Here is a 26,452-nt window from a genome sequence, read left to right on the forward strand (position 1 = left end):
GAAATCAGATTCGGAGGCTGGATAGAGTGACATTAATAACAAACAGGAAACCTGGGTAACAAACAGGAGTGATGGGTTCTGCATAGCTGAAGGAACTTAGGCCTAAATTAATCCAAACTAAGTAAAATGTGAGGGACAAGGCATCCAAAATCCTGAGGGCAAAAGACGGTCTTGTTCTCTTTGGACTTCTGTGATTTCATCTAGTTCTCTCCTGACTTCCTTAAGTATTCCTTCAATATGTCCCTCAAAGATAACATCCTGCAAAAAGCCAAGGTGAACATAGACTTTTGAGCTACTCGCTGAACTGATAGCAAGTCACTAACACTTGGTCTTTGGCTAAAAAAATCTTTGAGGAATCGATTAGATAATCAATGCATCACACTCAGTTTTGGGTCTTCAGTCAAACTTGTGCAATGCAGGTCATCCCCACAGTTCATCAATCTGTCCCAAATGCACATACCTTTAAAATTCTGCTGTGACTTAAGGATACTGTTTTCCAGACTCAAATGGGTTGTACATGTCTTTGCATTTAGTAGCACTCAAAGGCACAAGATAAACAAAACAGAATTGGTTTACTGATCTCGTGTTTTGTTTAATAGGAAAACCTCAGTTATTACAAATCCTAATAAAAACTTCAGAAATATGATGCCTCTTCTGCTAATTCTTGCTTTCTTTGGGAAACCAAGAGAGCCCAGCTGTGCTAAATAAAGCTGAGGAAAAGAAAAAAAAAAACTGGCAAAGAAAGCAAATGGCTTCTTTTTTCTTCATATTAACCTCGAATTTGCTTTCTTTTAAGAAGGTGTGACTGACAATTTGCAAGGTCAAAGGCAACACACTATGTTCTAACTATGATTATCGCTGATTCTTTAGGGATAACAATGAGTCAACTAAAGGCTGACACTTCCCTCCCACCTTGAGGCAATCAATATTTCAGAGGGTTCCTGAGCCAGAAGTTGCCTCCAGAGTTGGCCAGCCGTTAACAGAAGAAAAGTTTCTGAATCCATGTATACTTCTGTCATCCTGTCACATTCATGTTTCACTACTTAATTCCATGTTGCGTGCAGAACTATTTCCTTCTGCTTGTTGTAAACCTGGCACCTAGTAATTTACTTGGGCTCCTTCCCCTTAGGAAGAGAAAACACAAAGGGAAAGTGATTCTGAGAAACATGGGTTGAGTGGAGGGACTGGGATGGCCTTCACACACCTGCCTGCCCTCTGACCTACTCAGATCTTCCCCATGAAAGACCTGAGCCATGGAAGACACTGCCCATACCTCTTGCCTCACAACAGATTAAAGAAATTGAATGTCTTCCTTGTGAGATTCTGTCTTATAATTTTTAGACATTCAAGCAGAGTATGTCAACCAGATCTATTAATCTGGGAAATGTGATTCACTAATAAATAAACTATGCTGGTTCTTCCACCATACATCATAATTATTTCTATGCCCACTACTTTTATCCTTTATTATAGTTCCTAATAACTTGCTTGGTATAAAATTTGTACTTCATGGTGCACAGTTCCCTGGACCATCCCCTACCCAAAACCCTTAAGAAAGTCTAGGATCACATTTGAATGAAAGTGTGGTGATGTTCCCTTTTATTTTTCCCATTTGTTCTACATCTTCCAGATGATTCATCCACCTAAAATAATTTCCTACAGCATGTTAAAGTAGAATTCTTTTCAGGAAGATTGCTCTCTTGAGAAACCTATTTCTCTATTCTCCTTCAGAGGATCTGTTTCACAGTACAGAACTTATGTCAATATTCACTCTGCCTAACCATCCTCTGTGTTGTCCCATCACCCTTAAAAACCTCAGCCTCATAGGAATCTATGGAAAATACAGGAAGATCATGATCAGCTTTAAACTAAAACTAAAGCTTGTAATCTCAGATATAAATACAGAGAGCTCATGATGCAAAGAAAATACTTTATCTTGAAGAGCTTGTCTGTGACCTTGTATGATCATCATTCCAAGTTCTGACAGGGATTCTATACAATACTGGCTTTGTTTTTCCTTCTCCTCTGTGCCTCTGTTGGATATGTCATTCACAAACAAAAGCAGCTATGCTACTACTGAATCTCAGGTCCGCCCCTTTTAGCAAAGCTGAAATCTTAGCCTGTCTGTCATCTCTTCAGTGCCTAGACTCCACACTGAGCTCAGGAAAACAGAAACTCTCTTATATTTCTTAAAATGAATATTCACTAGTGAGTACCATGCATGTAAAACAAGGGCAGCTGAAGTCTGAAATGTCTGCGCAGCCACAAGGATATGACATTTACTGGGAAATATGGAATTACACACACCAATAGAGCACACACACCACTAACGCAGAGATTAAAACTGCCCTAGTCTTTCCTCTGAGGAGTTATGTGCCTGAACACCATTACAGTCTTGTTTGCTCGAAAGACTCATAACCCACATCTTTTTCTCAGATCTCCTTAAGGTTTCCACAAGCAGTTTAAGGCCTGCACTTTTTCTTTCTAATGTAGCATGTCTATATATTGCCACTGCTGTCCATGTGCACAGCAAAATTTTTACCCAAGTACTAAGTCCTTTCCTATTCCTGACAAACAATATTTCTGCAAGGATTTTTCAAAAATGTGACACTGTCCTTCCCCATGCATCTCTTCACTGTTTTAATTATATCAAATACGAACTGTTTATCTTCTTTAGAGAACTTTCTCTAGTCTTTCTATGCCCTAAATCCGTCATTGAGTGTCAAAGGACAACTCTTACACCTTATGATTCTCCCCATCATTCCTGTATTACATTTTCAAAAACAGCACTTTCATATATTCTCACATCTTGACACTAATATTTTGAGGGAGTTGCCTATAATCACTGATACAGCCATTTAGCCATAAAGACAACAAAAAAGTTTTCTATACAGTCATTAGCAACAAAAAGATGTCTAAGGAGAATCTTCATCTTTTACTCGATGCAGGTAGATACATAGTGAGAAAGAATGAAAAAAAGGACAACATACTTAATGCTTTCTTTGTCTCAGTCTTTAACAGTAAAAACAGTGGTACTCGGGGTACCCAAACCAGTAAGCTTGATGACAGGGATTGAAATTGGGCAGCTGGAATGGGAAATGATCAGTGACCTGCTACACCACTTAGACACACACAAGCCTGTAGGGCCCAATTGGGTCCACCCAAGGGTCTGATGGAGCTTTCTACCATTTATCAGCAGCCCTGCCTAACCAAGGAGGTACCAGTTGACTGGAGGTTATCAAATGTGATGCCCATCTACAACAACAGCCAGAAGAAGGATCCGGGGAGCTACAGACCTGTCAGTCTGACATTAGTGCTGGAGAAGGTTATGGAGCAGATCACCTTGAGTGCCATCACATACAGGACAAGAAGGTGATCAGGCCCAGTGAGCACGGGTTTGTGAAAGGCAAGTCCTGCTTGATTTACCTAATCTCCTCCTCTGACAAGGTGACCCACTTAGTGGATGAGGGAAAAGCTGTGTAAGTTGTCTACCTAGACTTCAGTAAAGCCTTTGACACCATTTTGCACAGCATTCTCTTGGAGAAACTGGCTGCTCATGGCTTGGAGAGGTGTACTGTTCACTGGGTAAACAACTGGCTGGATGGCCAGGCACAAAGCATGGTGGTAAATGGAGTTAAATCCAATTGGTGGCTGGTCACAAAGGGTGTTCCCCTGTGCTCAGTGTTGGGGCCAGCTTTCTTTAATATCTTTATCAATGATATGGACGAGGGGATTGAGTGCAGCCTCAGTCAGTTTGCAGACAGCACCAAGTTGGGTGGGAATGTTGTTCTGCTTGAGGGTAGGAAGGCTTTGCAGAGGGATCAGGACAGGCTGGATCGATGGGCCAAGGCCAACTGTATGGGGTCTAACAAGGCAATGTGCCATGTTCTGCACCTGGGTCACAACAACACCATGCAATGCTACAGACTTCAGGAAGAGTGGCTGGAAAGCTGCTTGGGGGAAAAGAACTTGGGGGTGTTGGTCAAGAACTGGATTAAGATGAGCCAGGAGTGTGCCCAGGTGGCCAAGAAAGCCAATAGCATCCTGGCTGTATCAGATACAGTGTGGCCAGCAGGAGTAAGGAAGTGATCATCTATCCCCCTGTACAAGTCTTACAAAGAGTGGTTGAAGGAACTTGGTTGTTTAGCCTGGAGCAAAGGAGGCTGAAGGGGGACCTTATCACTGTCTACAACTACCTGAAAGGAGGTTATAGTGGGGTGGGTTTTGGTCCCTTTTTCCAACAAGCAATAGGACAAGAGGAAAGAGTCTCAAGTAGCACCAGGGGAGGCTTAGATTGGATATTAGGAAAAATTTCTTCACTGAAAGGATTGTCTAGCCTGTTGGAACTGGCTGCCAGGGGAGGGGTTGAATCACCATTCTGGAGGTATTTAAAAGATGTGTAGATGTGGTGCCTAAGGACATAGTCTAGTGATGAACTTGTCAGTGCTGGGTTAAAGGTTGGACTTGATGATCTTACAGGTCTTTTCCAACCTAGATGATTGTATTATTTAGTTGCTCTTTTTAAAATCTTCCTCTTACTTTCCTTTGTTATGGTGCTTCTATGGTAGAGAAGAGCAATTATGCTGTTCTTAAAGTTGTCATGTTCACTTAGTTTGAACACTGTAAATCACACTAGCCAGTAGTCATTGCTGCCACTGATGCTTTTTGGCCTGCCTATGTTCATGTTTCCTCTCTTGTCTAATTAAAATGGAAATTCCTAGGCACGGTCTTTTGTGTGTGTGTATTTGTGATTAGCAAAGTCAAAACCACAGTAGTGATGAAATACCACTAAAGAGTAAAAAAGGCAAAGCCTGAAGAACAACTAATTTGAGCAAGTATGTTACATACATATGACACAAAAACTGTGTCTGATTTCATTGAAGATAGAAAGGGAAATTACTGATTACCAGTATTACAGGATGGCATCCTTGAACACTGGAAAGCAGTTAACAACATCCAGATGAGCAAGCATCTTTGTGATTCATTCATACATGCCTGTTGATAAAGAGTATTACAGACAGCTATTGTGATTATCACCTTCTTTGCCAAATGTCAGTAAGAATTCCATCCTCACCTTGACAGCAAGTGAAGGGTAGTCAAAGGAAACATGAACATAACAAGTTGTTACAGTGCTGCAGTGGACCACCAAAAGGACCGTGACTCCAGTGTACTTTCTGCTCCCCTGTGGTTTGCCACATACTTTGTTACTTCCTATATTGCACTTTTACTGTTTTCCACATTGTGCATGTATGTGAGATGTCATCATATCCCTGTGCAACACAGCACTACCTGCTCATTTAGATCTTTCCTACAGACCCGCATTTTACATGGTACTAAAGAAAGTAAACTGAGAAAAGGAATAAGAAGTACACATGTCAAATCTTGCTTAATACATGGTCTTATTGCATTGAGCTTCATCTTTGTATTCCTTTCAGTTCTTGTTTTTCCAAGTCATTGTGACATGTATTTTTTACCTCTTCTGCCAAGTGCTCTGTGCGGATCTATGGAAATGGTAAACATCAATCATCACCATAATACTAATAAATGCAAATTAAATGCTGCTACAGGAGTTATTCCTTCAGAATAGTACCAGCCAGTATCTATGCAGGAATCATTCCCTTCCCCACCTCCCACACCACCCCCCCCGGGCTGTAAATACATTAGTTAATTAATTAAGACCGAATGACAATGCCATAATTAGCCAAGCCTAGGCTGCTCTTAACAGTGATGGGGCTACCTGTATAATAAAGGCATTCATGATTCCAAGGAAGCACCCATTGGCATTTCCCTAGATAGAAGAAGGTTGCTTATATATGGAACAATTGGTCTTATGATGGCACCAAGTTCATACATTGTAAGGAACATGGGAAATAAACAGAAAGAGCTTGCACCTTCACTCAGCAGCTGGCAACCACTACGTATGGTCTATAGAAACAGTGTCTGAAGAACACAGGAAGATTCAGCTGGTTTAGACTTTCATAAAGGACAGCACACAGGGACTGACTATTGTATGTAGCACACATCATAGGGATAGAGAATTACAGCCATTTAGGAACCGTACATCATTCAGAATATACACTAACCCTGGAAATTTACAGAAAACAGATGAGTTTTTCCCATGTTGTTAATCACAGACTACCAATGACTGTCTATTCCAGGGAAGTACTTTCTTTTTCCATGTACCTATTCTCTTAGGCAGTTAAAGGCTAAACAACCAACAAGCTGATACGTCTAATAACTTTTAAGAAACCAAGCTGTTTAGTGACAAAGCTGATTGCATCAAATCAGCTGCACATAGCTGATTGGGCTGTATCAAATAGAAATTAAATTAACCAGCTACTTAGAGCACCATGGCCTCTAGAAGGAATATACTCCCTGTTAAGAATGTGTGTCTACTGACACTATGCTACCTCCTGAAGTGAGTCTATGCCAGTCATATGTGGGACATAACAACCGCAAATGAGGAATACTGCAAAAGTTTAGAGAGAGCAAGAGTGATTCAGTTCTTGATTTCTCACCAACACAAATGATACAGTCTGCACTATGGAATAACACTATCGGTAGTGCTGATCCTCATGTTCAGTATATGCATGACTAAACAGGTGCCAAGGAAGGTCATGGTACTATGCTATTGCAAAAATGGTTTCCTCTCCTGAGATTTATTTTCTGTGTCACAGGCAAACTAACACAGGACTGCCCATGCACTGTCAGCTGTGCGCAAACCTCCCAGTCACACTAACTTTGCTCAAAACCTTTGATCTGGTGGGCACAGAAGCTGTTTGTCTGCCTGGTTAATGTATTTTTGTGCACAAATGGCTGGCACGCCCTATTACCTAGCTCATCCATCACAGGCATACAGACGCAAACCTGTTAAATCCCAGGAGATATAATGGCTATGAACAGAAGTCTAAATTCTGTGCTATGCCTTAGACTGTTGGAGTTTAAGGAAAAAATTACCTAAAGCCATTATAACACCTTCTGAGTATCTCTTGCAGGTAGTGATCTTGTAGGATAATTAGGAGTCCTGAGGCTTTTCTCACTTATCACAGCAGCAGATAAGGTGTCAACCTAACATCTCACAGTCCACCTGCCTCTGATTCTGGTTTCAGTTTGGAGGTTGTGTTTTGTTTTTTTTTTATATTTGCTTTTCTCCGCTGTCAAAGAACAGTGAGTTGGAAGCTGCAAGAAAGCAATACGTACCTTCTCCAAGCTGCTACTAATATTAAGAAATATCCCCCTGGGTGCAATTTTTCAGATTCCTTACATATGGCCTCTATTCAGTAACTTAATCTTTCTTTCTGGTGTTTAAAATAGAAAAAACATTCAGAGTCAAAGCCTTGATGTCACTGGCTTCCAAAAATTGAACCTATTTGTTTAGTGCTTCACCTGCTGGCTGCAGAATGACATGATGTGGGAAAAAAAGCCAGTTAGAAAAATGGAATCTGTTTTTATGTAGGTTGGAATCTTGTATCAAGTGCATCAGGCAATACCACTTGGAAAAGCTTGCAATTCTCAGCACCCCCATTGCTGATATTATCATCAAAAGCCATGAAACAACTTAAGTCTGATGATAAGTGCTATGTCTGTCACCAGTGAAGCATCACACAGTTATGAAAACACCGAATCACTGCCATCACCAACTGATGTTTATCCTGGGCACACCAAAGCTACTTAGGCAACCAGACCTTCTGAGCTAACCACCATCAACAAAATTAACTTACATATTTTGCACCCACCTACTGGAGAAAAATAAAAATATACTGGATACCCCTTGTCTACTAAAGAAAATGAACTGACTGAATATAAATGCTATTCAGCAGTGGTTCATTTGTGCATTAAAACAACTGAAGATTAACCTATTTGCAGTTTGCAATTTATTCTCCTCTTTCTGTGCTGGTTCACTCTATTTATCATACTGTTTTACCACTTTAGCTGTAGAGATAATAGAAATCCAACATATTGTGGTGGCAGTCTGTGTGAGAGAGCTGTATTGGAAGACAGCAGGAGAAAATACGATCTTCATGACAGTTTCAATGGGAACATTTGCCTTTTTCCTTGCTCTCAGTTCTTTCCTTCAGTAGGAGAATATACCTTCTCCTAGAAGGCCACTTTCCTAGAAAGAAGGCCACTTTCCAACATTTTACCATGTTCTGAAGGTCCCTTTTGCTTCCTAGAGGATGAAAGGAGATGCAACTCAGCCACCTGATAACTAATACCCAGCCAGTCTCAGGTAAAAGGATGATACTATGCTCCAGCACTGTCAGCTAGAGACTACTATGATAAAAAGAACAGAGCTACATCAGTCTTCATTAGTTAAAAGAGGTTTCCTATAATAATTTGATTCACGAACATCAAACTATAGGTGATAAAGAAGTACATCAATGTTCTGGTGAATAAACTGACCTTAACAAACAGAAGCACCACAAACAATCCCACCAAAAAGTAGACTTTTAAAGAAATGCTGGTGGTCAACTCCCCTCTTACCACTCATTCCATGTGTGAGACACAGTTTTCTGCGAAACCTCTGTCTGGTCTGGCATGAGAGTTTAGACCACAACACAAATACAGAGACAATAATGAAGATGCTGATCACACAAGCGTGGTTTGATTGCCATTTTGATAACCACACCATCATAGTGTGAATGAACTAATCAGAGCTGGGCTGTACATGAGGCATCTTGCTTGTCACTAACAGGTCTCCCAACAGCCTACTGGAAAGGAGTATGTAGTATCACTCTCAGATAGCTGCACATCTACTGTTTCTGAAGTCCAGGAAGGAAGGGATATGCAGGCCACTGTAGAACATCTATGCAGCTCTTATCACTACAATACCTTGCCTTATGGTGCTCACAGTGAAAATTATGTTCTGGATGCTCTGCTCTCCTGCATCTTGCAACAAATACTTGTCCACAGGCACACCCATATTGCTCAGTTTCGCTTAAGATCTCTTTGTATCTGCTATACAGTATGTAGGCATGCGTATGAACCTGTATACATACATATACACACATACTTCCTACTACACTTGCTATTGGTTTTGCTGATTATTTCTGTGACATTCCCCCTCTTAGTCCCTTCAGCAAAACCTTCTGTTGCATACAGCACAGAAAGACTTGTGGATATCCTGTTCAACTGAAACCTTTGTGTGGAGCAATGCTGTTGGCACAGTGCCTCCTTTTTTCTCTCCTCCTTTAGGCGTAGTCCCGCCTCTGATTATCTACAAGTCTTTATCACTGCTGTTCCTGAACTCTGGCATTGTTCATCTGCATATGACTTACATGCCACTGCTGGCTCCTCAGTGTCCTGCTGCACAACCCTTCTAACCAGAAAGTCAAGCACTGTTTGACCTTACTTCACTACATTAGGAACACTAGAAACCAGCATATTGCTTCCCCACTCTCTGGATATACAGGGTGAAGGAAAGACAGTGCTGGGGAGAGGACAGCTTCTGAGGTACAGAAACTATCTGATAGGCATAACCACAGGCATGCCTGTTCTTGGTACTGAGGGGCTGAGGTGATCAAAAAATCCCAAGGAAGCTTTCTGCACTTCTGACTTTGCATGTTCTTTCTCTTTAGGACTGCCTGTTAGCTTGCTCTGTGCCTGATGTTCTCCACATCTCAGGCTTCTTCAGCAAGCCCTCCTCCCACTCTCATGCACTTTTCCTCTACTCTGAATCACAGAATATCTGAGGTTAGAAGGGACCTCTGGAGATCATCATGTCCATCCCCCCTCCTGAAGCATGGTCACCTACAGCAGGTTGCCCAGCACTATGTTCAGGTAGCTTTTGAGTATCAGCAAATTATCTCAAATATCTCCTTTACAGCTACCCTTCACGTACTTATGTGCATTGATGAGATTCTCCTCAGAGCCATCTCTTCTCCAGGCTGAACAGTCCCACCTCTCTCAGCCTTTCCTCACGTGAGAGATGTTCTAGTCCCTTAAACATCTTTGTGGCTCTTTACTGGACACTGTACAGTAAATCCACATCTCTCTTGTACTGTGGAGCCCAGAACTGGACACTTTTCTTCAGGTGTGGCCTCACCAGTGCTCAGTGGAAGGGAATGATCACCTTCCTTGACCTGCTTTTTCTCTCTCTCCTTCCCTGTTCCTCACAGTGCCTCCTCTATGATCCATCTTTCTCCCATTGCCTTTGTGTCTATTTAAATCCTTAAAGACATTTGTAGAACTAGTATGCTGAAAAACAATTGACATGCTTTTTAAATTTCGTAACTTCTTCACAAACCTTGTTACCTATCAGACACAAGAATTTCATATGCAATGGTTTTTCTGACCCTTCATCACAATCGTCAGTAAAAACAACCAGGAAAAAAATCATACTCCCAACAGACATTTTAACATGAACAACTTCTCCTTTTCCTATGTTTGAAGTTCTTCTTCATTGGCTTTACCAAACAAACAAATAGGTAACAATGATGATGCAATCCAACCACTTTAACAAACACAATTTTTTCCTTAATGATGCATACATATAACAACAGCTGTCTTTACTGGTATATCCAGAACACTGAGTTATGCATTACAGATGTCCACTTCCACAGATGTTAACTAAAAATAGAAGCATTTGACTGATTTCTAATGAATATTGGGAGTTAATATGCATACTATTTTCAAATAATTGTACACTCTAGTTATTATTGTACTATCTCTGCACTAGCACCCAGAAGGGTCTTTATGCCAAACACAGGCAATGAAAAAACAGAAGCCCATACCAAAATACTTAGAAACAAGACTGTGAGACATGACAGATGAAGAAGACAAATAATAAGCAGTAAGACAACATGTCAGCAGTGCTGCTGTAAGTACCAGGCAGAGTGTATCAATTGTTTAGTTTTAGCACATATTTTTGGACTAGCAGACGCCTTAAAAAGAATCACATACTAATTTTGTTTTGTATAAAAAGTTGTATTAATGTGTAAAGTACCTGCATTCATTAAAAAGTGTTGAACATTGGAAGTATTGTATTGTTAATCTCTATTGGTTAAGTATAGCGATGTTTAAGCATAAATCCATATTATTGAAAGCCACAGTCTGCCACAGTCTGCTGGCAGTTCTCTAATTAATTCACAGGTCTTCCAAAAAATAAAACTATGCTAAAAGAAATAGAGTTTAAAAATAATAAATATATAATAAAAATAAAAATGGGTTAAAAATATAAAATAACATTTATGATTAGATAAAGATCAGATCATAATTAGGCAAAATTATTTATGTAGATTAGACATCAATAGCAGACCAACTATGTATCTAATATCTAAGCTACGCATGAGCTCACACCATGGGAACATTCAGAGCATATCTAACACAAGATTTGTTTCACAATACAAAGTTGTGTAGTTTTGAACATGTCAGTAGAGCCTTTCAATGCACTTACATGAGGCACAATTGTGTAAGAGGCTGTACAGATGAAGTATATTTTTTGTGCTGCTGTAAGCAACTTTTGACTTGGAATCTGCCATTACAAATTTTACCATTACTTATTTATCTTAAAGTATACCCATAACTAGCATAGCCTTAAAAATACTCTATATGGATTAAACATTGGAGAAGTAGAGATCATACAAATAAACTAACTGTTTAAAACAAAAAATTCAAAAATATACTGCATCAGTGAAACCAATTCACTTTCACCAGTCTTCAGATTTCTTGCAGAAAGGCTGTTGACTTACCTTTTTATCTATCCCCCTTGGGTTGTTTTTTTTTTTTGCTCACTGATGCAACAAATGAATGTTGGGGATTAATCCTTTCTTTTAGTCTTTTTAGGCCAACAGATTTTGAATATTTTTTCAGTTTGAAAGCATTATGAAGAAAACAACCAAACTAAGGGAGAGTTGAGACTAATTTTAGAACTGCAAGAAGTTGCAGAATAAGTATCAAAAAATCATTACCCTCTTACTACCCTATAGCCTTTCTTAAATCAGAAAAGCTTTTAAAGAATTCTTAAACATTCTAGAAAGCTCCAGAGAAGAAAACTAAAGTGAAGAGAGTAACACAGGAAAAAAAAAAGGAGAAGGGATGAAGGGAAAGGAAGGAGAACAAGCTCACATACTTTTGACAATATTCACCTTATTACACTAAGTGACACAGAGCAAAATATAAAGGAAACAAGATATCTAAATGCAGAAAACTCAAAATATTTGAAAAATATTTTGTGAAACAAACCTACAAACTGTCCATTATCTATCATTATAAAAAAGAAACAACTTCTAAATTTATATTTGTTTTCCCCTCCAATGTTTTGATCACATTTATAAATAAATACCTCCTGCCAGCGTCTCAAAACTGTCCCGTTTGTTCCCTGTGTCTTAGATGAATGGAGATAACTCTTTAACAAGTACAGGTTCCATATAAAACTCTCAATTTGATGGCAGATGAAAGACAGAAAATGTGTAGAAAACAGTAGTGGAATGTAACAGGCCCTGGTACAACCTGGGTTTGAAACAAATGACCATGAACAAACAAATTCATGACACCAGGAGGTCCTAGAATGTCATTTAGCAATTTACATACCTCTACCTCTGTTCGTAAGAAAGGCTCTGATGGAGTTGGTATTAGATGGCTGGCTACTCAGGTGTGGGGAATTTCAGACCACCTATTTCATCTTGGCTGAAGAAATTGGTATTTACACTTTGATGTATATTCAAACAACAACAGCAACAAAATAACCTCACTGCAAAGTGCCAGACCAGTTATCTATTAAAAGCATCTGCTCTGTAATAGGGTAGAAATCCATCCTATCATGATCAGATAACCCTTACCTTGATCCCTAAAGTATCTTTACCAAGGTTGTTATTTACGAGTACCACAAACCTGACCCAAAAAGTTGCAGACAGCCTTGAGGTACAAGTCTAGCAGTACTATAAGAGATACTGCTTCTCCAGATTTGCCCTGCGCAGAAGCCTAGACAGCAAATATTCAGTGGCATTAAAGTACAGCTGAGACAGCTTTACCTTGACAGGCAAACTCTTTGGTTACTCCTAAGAGTTTTCTAAATGGTATTTTGGACTCCCAGGAGGTTTCATTTTTAATTGTTTCTTTTGACTGAAGTGTCAAAGGTGAAAACTCCCCAAAGGATTTCTTAGTACCAATCTCATAACACCCTCCAAAAATGGTTGCCATATCAGTATCTGGGAAAGACAAGGTTAAGTTCGTCATCACTGTAACTCCATGCACTTCTTGTAAATATGTACCCTTGTAATGACTGCTAATATCTGGATTAACTACATGAACATAACTCTGCATAACAGGGTGCTGTGAGCATAACATTAGAGCCAATGGTACCACGCATATCATGGGCTCCCCTTTCATGTGTAAGTTGTGCATACACGAGTAGTGTATAAAAATGGTGTGAGGGTTCAGCAGGAGGTTTAAAAGGAAGTTAGTATCTAGTCTGGATAGCCCTGTCTGAGGTTTCAGTCATGCAGAAGGAGAATGAGGGCAGTACTTTTAGATAGAGTCAGAAACTTTAAGAGGGATATTCACAGTTCACAGCAGAGATTAGATGAGTTTGCATTTGCCTGGAAAACACCAGAGGCAAAAGGGAATCTTCCAGACCCTGCACAAGTCCATCCCTGCCTACACCCCCGCTCTTAATTCCTCGTATTCTTCATTTCCATTATTATGTCAGTGCCTCTGGCACCATCGCTTCCCTGGTAACTCCCTGTGCCTCCACTTCCCGCCTGCTCCATGTACATGAAACTCCTTCTAGCTCATGGACAGGGAAAGGCAGACACCCTCTTTTCATCCTAATCCCTCATAAAACACACACCGCCTTTTACTGAGCTTGCCAATGCAATCAGAAATGGTGCTACACAACTAGTAAAAAATAATTATCAAGCTTTGATGATCATCCAGGAAGGTTTTTATGTGTTTTCTCTCTCCACTTACACAGTAAGTCTCATAAGACTGAATTTAATTTTCTCTGCTTGCTACAAGCATTTGAAATATCTCATCAATAAAAGTATCCAAAGAAGGGCTGCTCTCATGTTTAAGCCAAGTCTTGCCTATGCAGAATTTTATGCTGTACAGACTCTATGCAGTGTCACGACAGTTACTAAATTTGCACAAAACCATTCACCCTCAAAGAGTCACAAGTCACAAAGTGCTTTTAAAGTTTAAAAGAACTGAAATACAGGCTCTTGTTTACATGAATGGAAAATCATTACCCCATCCTTAAAATCCAGACACAAAAGCAGCAATGAGAGCGGTGAGCTGTCTCAGAATACATGCATCAACCTCTCGTGCTTTCAGAACGAGTCAGGCAGGAGTCCCAGAAGAAATCCGCCTTCTCTGACGCACATCCCCTCTGCAGCATGAACGCGTGCTAGTGCCATCTAGCAGCCACCCAAGACATCTACAGCACCAAAGACAAACTATTTTTCTCCTTGCTTTTGCAGCTCCTTAAACACATCCTGCCTTCCTTTCTCTTCTAGTTCAAATCTCTTTTTCAATTCAAGGTCCAATCCTCTGCACCTAAGACACATAGGAGTCACCTGCCAAAAGCTGTGAAGTATCAGGTCATCAGCTGCAGGGCGCTGGCATTAGTAGCATCCTCACCTCTCTGTTGCCTCTTTTGGGGATTTTTGAGTCACTCAGGGACAAACACAGCTCCTGAGCATCTCTCTTTTGGCATCTAAGCTCCCTCAGGACAGTGGTCAGCAGTGACACACAACTGGCAGAGTTCCTAACACAGCTTCTAGTACTTAGAAGAGCTTTTAGGCTAGCATATAACTCAAACCTGACTTTCATGTGCGTTGGCTAAATCCTGCTTTCCCCAGTTTCCTTGGCCAAGTTCTAATATGTTCATTACATACAGAGAAGTTAAACGAAATGGGGAAAAGGCAATTATTTTGCAGGTTTTTTTTCATATACAACATGATGTGCCATTTTCCCAGGTAAGGAAACCTCATTTAACAAGTCATAACTGAGTAAATGTCTGTCCACATTATATTGACTCACTACAGTACAAATGAGGTTTTTTTTGTAATTATATTTATGAGGGAAGAAAGTAGCTGAGAGGGGTCCTTTTTATCCCAACAAGAATTAACTATTGATTAGCCTTTCAGTTCATAAAATACGTAATTGTTCCAAGATCCTGTGCTGTTGTTCCAAGTCCTTCTACCAAAACAGCTTTTTTTCATCCAATTACTGATGACTTTTTATAGAATATCTAGGCTGAACTGGAATTCCTTTTGTGCTGGAGAGCAGAATCACATTAATCCTATCCGGCTGACAAAATAATCTTTCAAACGAGGCCAGGTAACATTTCTTTTTTTCTTTCTTTCTTGCATTCTTGCCTGTTGCAAAAAATGTCTTCAACTACATCACAAAAGGTCTGTGGTCTTGTAAGGAAGAATCTACCATCCTTGCAAACTCTGAAGCAAACGTGCTATGATGATACCTGAAAGGAAGAAACCTGAGAGAGAAAAAGTGGGGACAAAGAGAGATGGAGAGAAAATGGGCCATGATTCCCAGGTTGCCAGCAGGGTGGAGGCAACACCTGGGAGGACAAGAAGGTAGCTGGCTGATCTGGGACTGCCTTGTTGCTCTGTAATATGGCCCTGTTTTGTAAAGTAAGGAGCCAATCTGTACAGTCACCAGGGCTGGGATTCCCCATGAAAAACGTGGCCACATGGTTGGCAAGGGAGGAGTGGAGGATGAGGCAAGAGTTTTGTCAGAATCACTCCTCCACATCTCAGTGTGGGATAAGTCCTCCAAGATACAGAGCCCTTCTCCAAAGTACCAAATGCCCCGAGCTAAAATCAGCCCAATTAAAAAGAGTTGGCAACTTAATGGATGAAACTCTTTGCCAATTGGTATTTAAACACCTGGAATGAAAGATTTAGTAAGAGAGTGTATTCTCTCTTGGAGGAAAAAACAAACTACCCTACCAACAAAATAAACAAACTCAAATCTGCACACTATACAAGGCAACATGTCTGTATCTGTTGTGAGGCAGCAGATCCAAACCCACTGACTGACTTGGCATTTCTACTTAGATCTGAATTGACCAAAATCAGGTCAAAACCCTTTAAGATACAGAGTTTAGTGCACTGGCAAACAAATTATTTTAACCAAAAAGCCCACCAGGGCAATATAATGAAAAATATGAATGTTACTCTCCTGTTTATAAATTCTGCTGTCATCTAGTTACCATAAATGGAACTTCATTAAATCTTCAATTCATTATGTAGTCAATGTATTGTTTATACATGTTCTGAAACCGAATCAAGCTAATTTGTGCCATCTACTGGTATACCAAGTCTTTCCAAATCCTAAGTACTTTAAATCTACTTTAGAGATAGTCTAGTTGAAATCTGTTTCTGTTTATTTGAAATCTGTTTCAGTTTATTATCCCCAGTACACAAATGTGTTAGTTCATTGCAAGCAACCTCATCTATGCCCTGTCTGATAGAGAAGACTGTTCACATTTTCTGAGGATGACCAACAGCACCATATAGGACAAATGAAATCCTGGGCAGATTTAGTTAGAGTGACATTATTATGACTCTATTAAAAAATCTCAAAGGCATAGTTTTAAACTAAAACTTTCATGTAGCAATTTTGGATAGTGGGTTAAGACCTTTTTTTTTTTGTTTGCGCTATCTTTGTGCTTATGAACTGCAGTGTTTATACTGTGACAATTGCAGATACGCTTTTTCACATCTGAGTTACTAGTTAAATTCAGAACCATTATTTTGAACCAAGGTGTTCACAACAGAGTTAAGGCACTAGTATGATCTCCCACTGGCATACTGTAGTCAAACCTCACTATACATAGTCAAGAAGGCTGAAGTCAAACTGTGACCATCTTGCTCAGAGAAGGGAATCCCTGGAGAATGAAGACATCCTTATAGGATAAAACCCCAAAGGATCTAGCTTGAATAGTGTAGCAGAATGAATAAATGGACAGAGTATGTCCTGCGTTAAGGGACTGAAGTTAAGGAGAGAGAACGTATTTTTTTTCAGCATCAGGACAGTGTTGGCAAAATAACAAATGGGAGTCAGCTGGCCGTGAATATATTTAGGTTGGAAATTAGAAGGCTTCTAACCATCAGAAGAAAGAGGTTCTGTGACAGCCAGCCAAGGGGAATGGTGGGGACAAACAATCTAACTAGTTTTAAGATAGATTTGGGTAACTTAATGAAAGGGATTATGAAACATGGATGTCTACAGCACTAGAAAACTGGACTTGATGACCCAGGCAACCCCTTCTAGTCTCCTGTTCCCGTGTTTCCCAGAATGTTCCTTTGACTTCAACATGGTGCCCAACTTCTGACAGCAGTAGATTTAGCTGCCTGTCAGGAGGCTCCAAATTGCCAAATAGTTCTGTCTATCCCAAACCCTCTCATTAGTTGGGATGTGATTTGGTAGGAGTGGCCAATTGCGTTTTGTCTCTAAATCCTATGTTGCATTTGTCAGATCTGCCTTCTAAAGCTTTTAAACATAGTTTGCATTCATTTTTATTGTAGGCTGCAGGCAACTGGTGAATTAAAAGTGGACTAAGCAAAACCAGCCATTTTTAAGTACAATAGCCAAGGGATCAACTAAGACGTAATTATCTGTCATGTTTAACAAAATCACCACAAGAGAAAAAAAGGGACTGGGGAAGGCACTGTAAGTACAATTTGCAATGTAAGTAACTTAGTAAAAGAAGATGGTTTATTTCTAAATGACCTCATGGAGTTTCTAATTTGGGGTATGCTTCAGTATAAATGACAAAGTAAAAAGGCTAATGGATCAGAGACACGACCCAGTGTCTGCAGACATTGGAGAGTTGCTGTTAACTGCCAAAGACATGCTGTTGGGGGGGGCGGAGGGTTTTTTCCGAGCTCCCAAATTTCCAGCTGTAATTCACAGAAGTCACTGGCTGATCCCTGAATAAAAGGAAAAAGCCCACAGTCGCTCAAACTGAGCACTCAAAATTGTAAATCCTTTTTGAAAACTCGCTTCTGAAGTAAACATACAATTAAGCCTATCAGCTCACACCGTTAAGAACAACCCTCTGCCTTTCTCTTCTGGTTACCATTACACCCTCCCCAGCTGCTGCAGAGACAATTTCAGTATAATAAAGTAGCAATACAGTGCTCAGGAAGTGATATGGAACTGTGCATGCCTGTGAGTCCATGTACAAAGGGCAGAGGAAACGTGACACATGCAGCTTCCCAGGCACCTTGCTGGAATTCTGCACCTCCTGCTGCCTGTGATTAAGCACACAGCAAAAGGTTTTTAAAAGGATCCTCTGAGACCCATTTCATTTTGTTTTCCTGAAGTAGGAATATGTCAAAGTTCTTGAATTAGTTTGTTCAATTGTCCAAGTGAATCATATTTAAATCTGAAGAAGTGGAAATACAAGAAAGCCAGCCTAATACACTTTCAAATTATATTTAGCTGATCTTCCCTTTTTTGGAAGGATTTGCTGTTTGGAAACATTTAGCCTGGCTGGACTCTATTTACAGCCAGAAAATATAGAAAGAACAATCAATCAGACATCTCACAAAAACATTCCTCTGGTGTGTCCAGCTGTACTTTTCATACAGAGTGGAATTATTTGGGAAAGAAGAAAACTGGCTCTAGAGGAGGTCCTCTGCCAGTAACTTTCTATCATATAGGTATGCAAACTTACTGTTTACTGAAATAAAGTGAGTGGGGCCAAGAAAGGCCCACTGAGCTTAGTGGAAAAATTCCTGAAAGCAGAATTTGGATCAGAACATTACCTCTTTGCCCAAAGGTGAAGCCACACCCAGGCAATAACAGGAATGAACACATTAATGTTAAGCTGTCTTAGCCTCTGGGGAACACTCCTGAGAAACAATACAGACAAATCTTTCTCTTTTTTGATTAATTAGTTCTTCCCTTCTCTACACAAACTGCAAAAATATTCAAAATCTCAGCATTCCTTCCTTCTGGGTTTCTACTTGTAGCCCTTCAGACTCAACAAAGGAGGTGCTGCTGGGAAATATAATGTAGGCAATGACCAGGCTGTGAGAGTGCTCCCAAATGGGTTTCCAAAAAGGTTCTGTAACTTTGCCTGTTTCCCTCCATCAATGCAGGTGTACAGTATGCCGTTACTGTTCAGCCATTGATTACATACAGTATGTCCTGAAGCAAGCTCTAAACTTTTCACTTTGGGCTGTATCATTATCTTAGTCACATGTAACATTTTCTACTGATGTACTGCTTCTTCAGATGGCCTCCCCAGAAAAATCAGATCTTACTAGTTTGTATTGTTGACTCATAGTTTAGATGGTAACAATCTCAACTACTGCTTGGGGTTTTTTAAGTTGTTACTTAAGAATTAATAAAATCTTCTCTCCCTATTGCTTGTTACTTCTCAACCTTAAAAAATTAACAAACAACCACCAAGTGGGGAAACAAGACCACATTGCGGCATGCTCAAATTTAAATACTAACACATATGAAACTGTTTCAAGACTGAGCTGAATAAGCCATGTGGTTAAGATTCTGGTCTTTCCAATGGCAGCAGGAACTATGCCACTTCCTTAAAAAAGGCTTATACTTTCAAGTATAAGATGTATTATTCCCATTGCTATACCCTGCACCTTTCCTTCTTTGCTGGATCACTGATTCTCCTCTTTTTAACTCCTTCAGGAATTGTCTCCTTGTTGACTAAACATTCTGTAACATATTCTTTTAATTGAAAATACCTTCAGTGATGAGATTCTGGAAAATACTTCACCTATTTCATTTTGGACTTACATACTGGATTTTGTGACACTAACATCCAAACATTTTATGATGTCATTCTCAGCTTCATTTGATTTTAATTCCACAGTTTAGATGTTGCTGATACCGGCTGATTTTCTTGGTGTTTAGTGCTACAGTAACATAGAAGACTGATTGTGTCATTTGTAAAATGGGTTGTGCCAGATATGCTTGCACGTCTGTAGATCTTATGATTTGCAAAATCAATAGAAGAAATATACAGCTGTGATCTCCCTGTATTTTGAATGCAGTTATTTTAACTTAAGCTAGGGTAATTGCTAGTTAACACATATTTAAACCAATAGTCTCACTCCCATGCTACGATCACAGTAACAGCAGCTTCCCATTTTATAGCTTGCTTGCTTTTTTTACTTCCATGGAATTGCAAAAACTGGCCAAAGTGCATGCTAGGTTTTTTTTTTTGGTTGTGAAACTCAAGAAGTTGCATTTCATAGATAGATAGTTTTCTAATGTGTCAGATGTTAACTTTGCATTTCTTTATTCCACTACTAAATCAGATTTTACCACTAATTTAATAACATTTATTTGCACTTCAGACATTAAGACCCTGTAATTTTGGGGCACAGACAAAAGATCAAAAGCAGTTGGGTTATCCCAGTTTGACAACTTACCACTTAGCTACGCTACCTGGTCTTGTTCTCCTAACCCTTTGCATATGTTAGGAAAAACATGGTAGGGTAGCTTAAATCTTATCAACAGCATTTCTGGACTCTTGCTTTTGCAGGTCTTCATCTTAAAAACAAAATACAGATTCTGGGAAATCACAAAATGAGAGGAGAAAACAGAAAGAGAATGCTGCAATTATAAAACAGGCAAACTGCTCAGTAGCAGGGAATATAGAAGGGATATGCCTACAGAGAGTACCCACTTTCTTCCAGGAGACACTAACTTCCTAACACAAAGGAAGCATCCTTCCACATGATAAATAATCTGCCCCTTTGCCATCATAGTTGCTGAGTGTTTCCACAGTCTTGTTTCAGAAAGATGGTGCTCTGCGACCGAGCACAATGAAGGTGCTAAGGTACTTACGAACATTATGCAGTATTGACTGCATAATGTCAGTCTTCTGATGGGAGCAGGTTATATTGGAGACAGTTTCATGGGTAAACCCCTCTTTTAGCATTTACTTAGTTTGGACAGTATGCAAGCAGAGCGGAAAAACCCTCTAAATAACAGCTCCATAGATACAGGTTAAAAATTTCCTTGAACAAATTATATCTATCAAGGACAGTCTGTACTTGTAACTGCGTGAAGCAGCTGGTTTATGTGTACATGAAGCAACAGTGACTGTGAGTGGATTCCTGTCAGTGAGAGGTTTGCTTGGTGGCATCTTCCATCCATTTAATATGGACCTGAAAGTTAACTAGATTATGTGGCCTTACATGAGAACATGTGAGAACATGTGAGGCCATGATTTAAATGGGCAGAAATCCAGCTGGAATGTGAAGATGTGGTGAGTCTGTTCACCACATGGAGCAGCAAAATTTGACAAAGCAAGGGCCCCACTTCCAAGTCCATATTACATATTGTAATAATCATATTGATTTGAATGGACCTACTGAAGAGGTGAGTCAAAACTTCCGGATCAGGCTCAAGATAATTAATTTCCAGTAATTTGTTTTGTCAGATACAGCTGATCTCCAGCCAAATACATAAGCAGCAGTAATTCACTGGGGGTTGAGAGGGAGAGCTTTAGATTCCTAATTAGCCAGAGAAAGTGCTTTTATGCCAGAATCTTACATCTACATAATGTTCAGTCAGTGTTAAAGTAGAAACTCCTCTGTACTGTAGTGCACTATTCAACACAGTGTGCTGAGCTGCAGCCACCTCCCCCTGCAGCCATAGTATCTGCACAGTGTTTGCAATCATTGGCTCAAAGCACATAGGGCACACAGCACTCCCAGCTAGAGAGGCTGCAAAACCAGATACAGCTAGGAGCTTGATGACTGGGTTCTCTTCAGCTGGTTTCACCACTGGAGAAATCTTGCTGCTGCACACTTTTGCTGCATGGTAAGGAGTGAAACGTAGCACCTCACAAAAGCATAGCCTGTTTGAGTAAAAATACTTCAGTGATAAGACTGGTATCTTCATTCAGGCCAGCAAAATAAATCAGTGGTGATGTAAATAGAATGGGAATTCAAACCTTACCTGGGAGACTAATTGCTCTAAATGAAGGAATTTTATTGACAGCATCACGTTAAATATCACATCATACAATTGCTTTCTTGAATCTATACACTGGTGGATGGAAAATATGACAGATCTGCTTTCTGCCTATCAACAAGTCTAAAACTCACAAAAAGCCGGTGGAGAACTGTCTTTGTTTCTACTAAGTGCACATGAAAAGTCAACAATATGAATATATGAAATGCTGGCATGATATTATTCGCTTTCACTCACCTTGAAATCTATGTTTGAAAGATGCATTAATGTCCACCCAAAGATCTGATCTTAAAGAAAGGTGTTTTTTTCTATTTATTTCCCATTTTCTCTCATACTTACATGCATTTTGAGACCACGAATGGTTCCTTTTATCAGCATATGGACAAAATGGAAAGAAGATAGAAACACTTCTATCTATTGCTATAGGTATGTAAAATCTAACAACAGGGCTTTAGGGCAAAATTTGTCTCACAGTTTCACCCAAGAAGCTACTTTTGCCTTCAGAGAAATTATGGAAGTATAACTCAGAGCAAACTTCAGCCACAGGTTAGCAGTGAGACTCCATTTAGGAGAGTCCTTTCCTCATCATTCAAGACCTCCTTATGGTTTCTGGAAGAACTTGAATTGTACAGTTGTTAGACAAATGACACAGAAAGCACCTGACATGGTGGAAGACACGGTATAGCAGGTTTTTGATGCATTTTTCAGTATGTTATGGTCAACAGAGACTATGAAATATTTGTTACCTGTTACACTCATTTTCTTCATTTTTAAAAATCTTGTGCCAGAAAACAGAAGGAACACTGCCTTGCCCAGAGAGATATTTATTCCAGCAATCAGGAACTCCTGCCTGATACAGATTTTGTGCCTGCACACCATTTCCACCTTCCCTTATGTATAACTTAGGGTTATTTCCATTAAGTCACGTAAAGGTTTTGAGGTTTAATTCACATGTGTTTCTAAGGAGCAGCCAGCCATGAGATTGTTTTGTGTAATGACAACAGCACAGAGTGGAGCACTGACTGCCATCAGGAAATGCAAGTTGACAGATTTGTACAAATGGCAGAACTTAAAAGAAGTGAGCAGTCAGTTTTGCATTTATGCCAAGAAGAGGAGGGAAAAGTGTCTCCTGAGAAAGGGTGTGAAACACAACTCCTCACATCTTGCTACACAGGTCAGCACTGGCCAGACAGGAAGACTATCTCTTTGCATGCCTGTTACACCTCCTCTAGTCATCATTAGCTATGCTTCTGGCTTGCCACAATAAAAGCACAAGAAAAGCTGAAGGACGATACTGAGGTCTCAAGCCAGTATCTGAAGGCAGCCAGCATCTAGCCCATCATTTTCATATACACTAACCAAGCAAGAAACAGGCATGAATTCTGAAGAACAGAGCTTTTACGGATGCACAATGAAAAGATGGTGTACAAATAAAAAATTGGAGGGGCAAAGGACAGCGTGGATTTCTGGCACATAAAATTTTTCTTTCAACAGTTAGTGGATCTATATGCATTGAGACTCATGTGGGGTTTGGAACCCAATAGATAAATATAAAGCAAATTTTGCAGAAATGAAAGGTAGGTAAAAAAATATTCCTTTTAGGGAAATAAGTAGATCAGAAGCCTATCAGCAGCCTTCCTGCATTAGAGATCCAGAGCTACTTAGTAGCTACCAACAAAGTGGTTGGTGGGAGCTTGCCAGAGAGCCACATGTTGCTGGAAAATATCTTTCACAACTGAGCTTGGCATGTATGTCTGGACTGCCAGGGAACAAAAGACACTAGCCAAACTGCACACTTTTCATTGACCACAATTAGTGTGAATGCACTTAAAAGTAAGAATGTGAATGCAAGCTACCAGCAGCCCTGTACTTCATCTGTACGCGTGTCTGTCTGTAGTTCAAGCACTGCCAGGGTTAACACCCAAGGAAATGAACTGAGAGCTACACAACAAACTAGAACTCACACCAACAAGTTAGCTGACATGGCAGTGCCAGATCCCCAGCCTCCCTCTTTTGAGAAACATGTCGTCTTGTTCTTCAGCTGGGAACTGGCAAATAGTAATAAGGACATGCAATTGCTGCTGTGTGAAAACACAATATTTTCTCTGCTGGTATCCAGAAAAGACACTGTCTAATAACTCAGACTTGAGGCCTCTGGCTATCACAGGCTTCTACAGACACAGGCATGTTTTCAGAAGTGGGCACATATTGCCATCACCCAGGGACCAACCTAAGCCTCATTCTTACTCAAGGGTCACACAGAGCATACATGGCAGCACAAGTGTCCAGCTGTGGACAGAAAAATGCTTTTTTTTCCATCATATGAAATTGGGATGAAGAGTTATTTCTAGGCAGTTGAATCTCCTGAACTATGCAACAGTTTGAAATAACCCATTTTTAAATGTCTGAAATACCAAGAAACTTCTACATCACTCATTCTTATTCCTTTGGTTCTACATGAAAGAACTGTCTCCACAGCTGACAGGTGATATTACTGTAGCAGTTACTCTGTAACATTCCCTAACATCGATGGATATAAGCGTATCCAAAATACTTTTCAAGTAAGTGCCACAATAGCTTCAGTTATAATGAAGACTTGTAACCTGTTCCCGGGATACAGAGGTTTAATGGGAATCACATGATACAGATATTGCTCTAGACCTAAACTCCTTGACATACACATGGTAAATCATAGGTCATTTAAACAGAACAGAAGACTGTAGATCACTGGGGAAAGAAAAGAACAAACAAACAAACAAAACAAAACAAAAAACCAAGACAAAGCAAAGACCACCAACATAAGGTGTATATGCAACCTTTTCAGATGAAGTTAATAGGAAAAAACTTATTGGCTGTCTAACAAGCAAAGCAAATTGAAACTGTGACAGGATATTCCATTTCTTACACTTGTCATGATACTTTGCACACTGAAAGACTAGAATACAGTAATTTCTCTGCCTAGACAGAACAACTTCCACTATTCCTAAGAGGAAACAGTCATTTCAGGTTCCCATCTCAAGAACATCACTCTCCAAAATCTTTCTTCAAAGCAAATTATTCATGCATGCCATTCAATCAGCAGTACCCATTTTTCTTGCAGAATGTTCCAGACATGACTTTCAGGTCTCAGCTACCCTCTTCCTGTTGGTAAAAGCTGAAGTCTCTTCTACCTTTTGGAAAGAAATTGCTTCAGAATAAATTAGTAGGTTCTGGAAATCATCTCAAGAGAGTTCTGAATGTTTCCTGGTTCTTTAGACTGTACTCACAACGAGTGCCAAGTCTTCACTCAGAAACTGCTAAAGAACACTCTCAAAGAGGGCCATAAGCAACTGTTCCAAGAATCGTATGAGCACAGATCCAAGTACATTATAATACTTCCAAATAATTAAATTATTGTTATTCATCTTTACTCATGCTCTGGCTTAAAGATCAGCAAAAACACTGAGATTCAGGGGGTGCCTGGCCTTAGGTTAGATGTCTTTAAAAACTAGCCTCATTTCAGATGATTTCTATTACCAGTTATTTTAAATGATTACCATGAAATGAGGTGCCAAATGTATACCAGAAGATGCTGTAGTACAATTACATACCGAATAATCCACATACTTAACTAAGCTTGCTGAAAATTGGAAAGTAGATACAAAAATGAGCCCATTTCTTTTCAAAGTTTCCAGGGCTGCTTCTAACTGAGCAGATATTACCACTAAAATATTTCAGCTGTAATACTTGATATAAAGAAGGACAGATAAACAAGAATGAGTGGAATTCAGTTAAACCCACAAACGGTAAAGGCCTGTGACAGTACAATAGGTAACAGCTTCTAGTCATCACCATGCTGAAGGAAACACTCATACTGATGAGCTCACTCTTAATTTAAAGTAACCAGATCTATGTAACTTTGCATTCTGTTAAACACACTGTTCTCATCCGAAGCATTCTAGGATGCCTTAATTGCCTGGCTGAGGAATTCACTGTGATGTTTCCCAGACCCATGCAAAGCAACTTTCTCCCCCATAAGCACTTCTATGGCTAAATTGCAGAAATCAAGCAAAGATCCTTCTCAGTCAAGCACTTGCGTACCTACTCTACTGATACTAGTAGGACTTGGTGTTCTGAGAATGTTTCGCCTTTGGTCTAAGCTAAAAAAAACATTTTGAAGCACAAGAATGAAACTTAGAAAAATAAATCTTTGCATCAATGATTAGAGATCATCAAATCCTTAAAAAGAAAAAAAGTAAGAGTAGTAGTAACTGCATTTTTCATTTTTAAAGCATTTCATAGTGCCAACATTTTTAGCTGCTGAAACATCAGTTGCAGCAAAAAAGTAAGCAGTATCTCTGATGTGTAATACTTAATGTAGAAAGAAACAGCTGAAAGTAATTTGAGTCACTAAGTTACTTTGGCAAACTATGAGTAGAATTCAGGAGCTTACAAGACTTTACCTAGCACTTGTTATTTAGTACACCGTGTTTTGGTGCTTGTTTGCACTACAGGTGTTGTAAATGTGGCTCAAATAAACTGA

This window comes from Pezoporus flaviventris, unplaced genomic scaffold, assembly GCF_033815535.1.
Source record: "Pezoporus flaviventris isolate CSIRO_AGI_PZ_B2104156 unplaced genomic scaffold, CSIRO_AGI_Pfla_v1 ptg000036l, whole genome shotgun sequence".
NCBI classification, from domain to species: domain Eukaryota; kingdom Metazoa; phylum Chordata; class Aves; order Psittaciformes; family Psittacidae; genus Pezoporus; species Pezoporus flaviventris.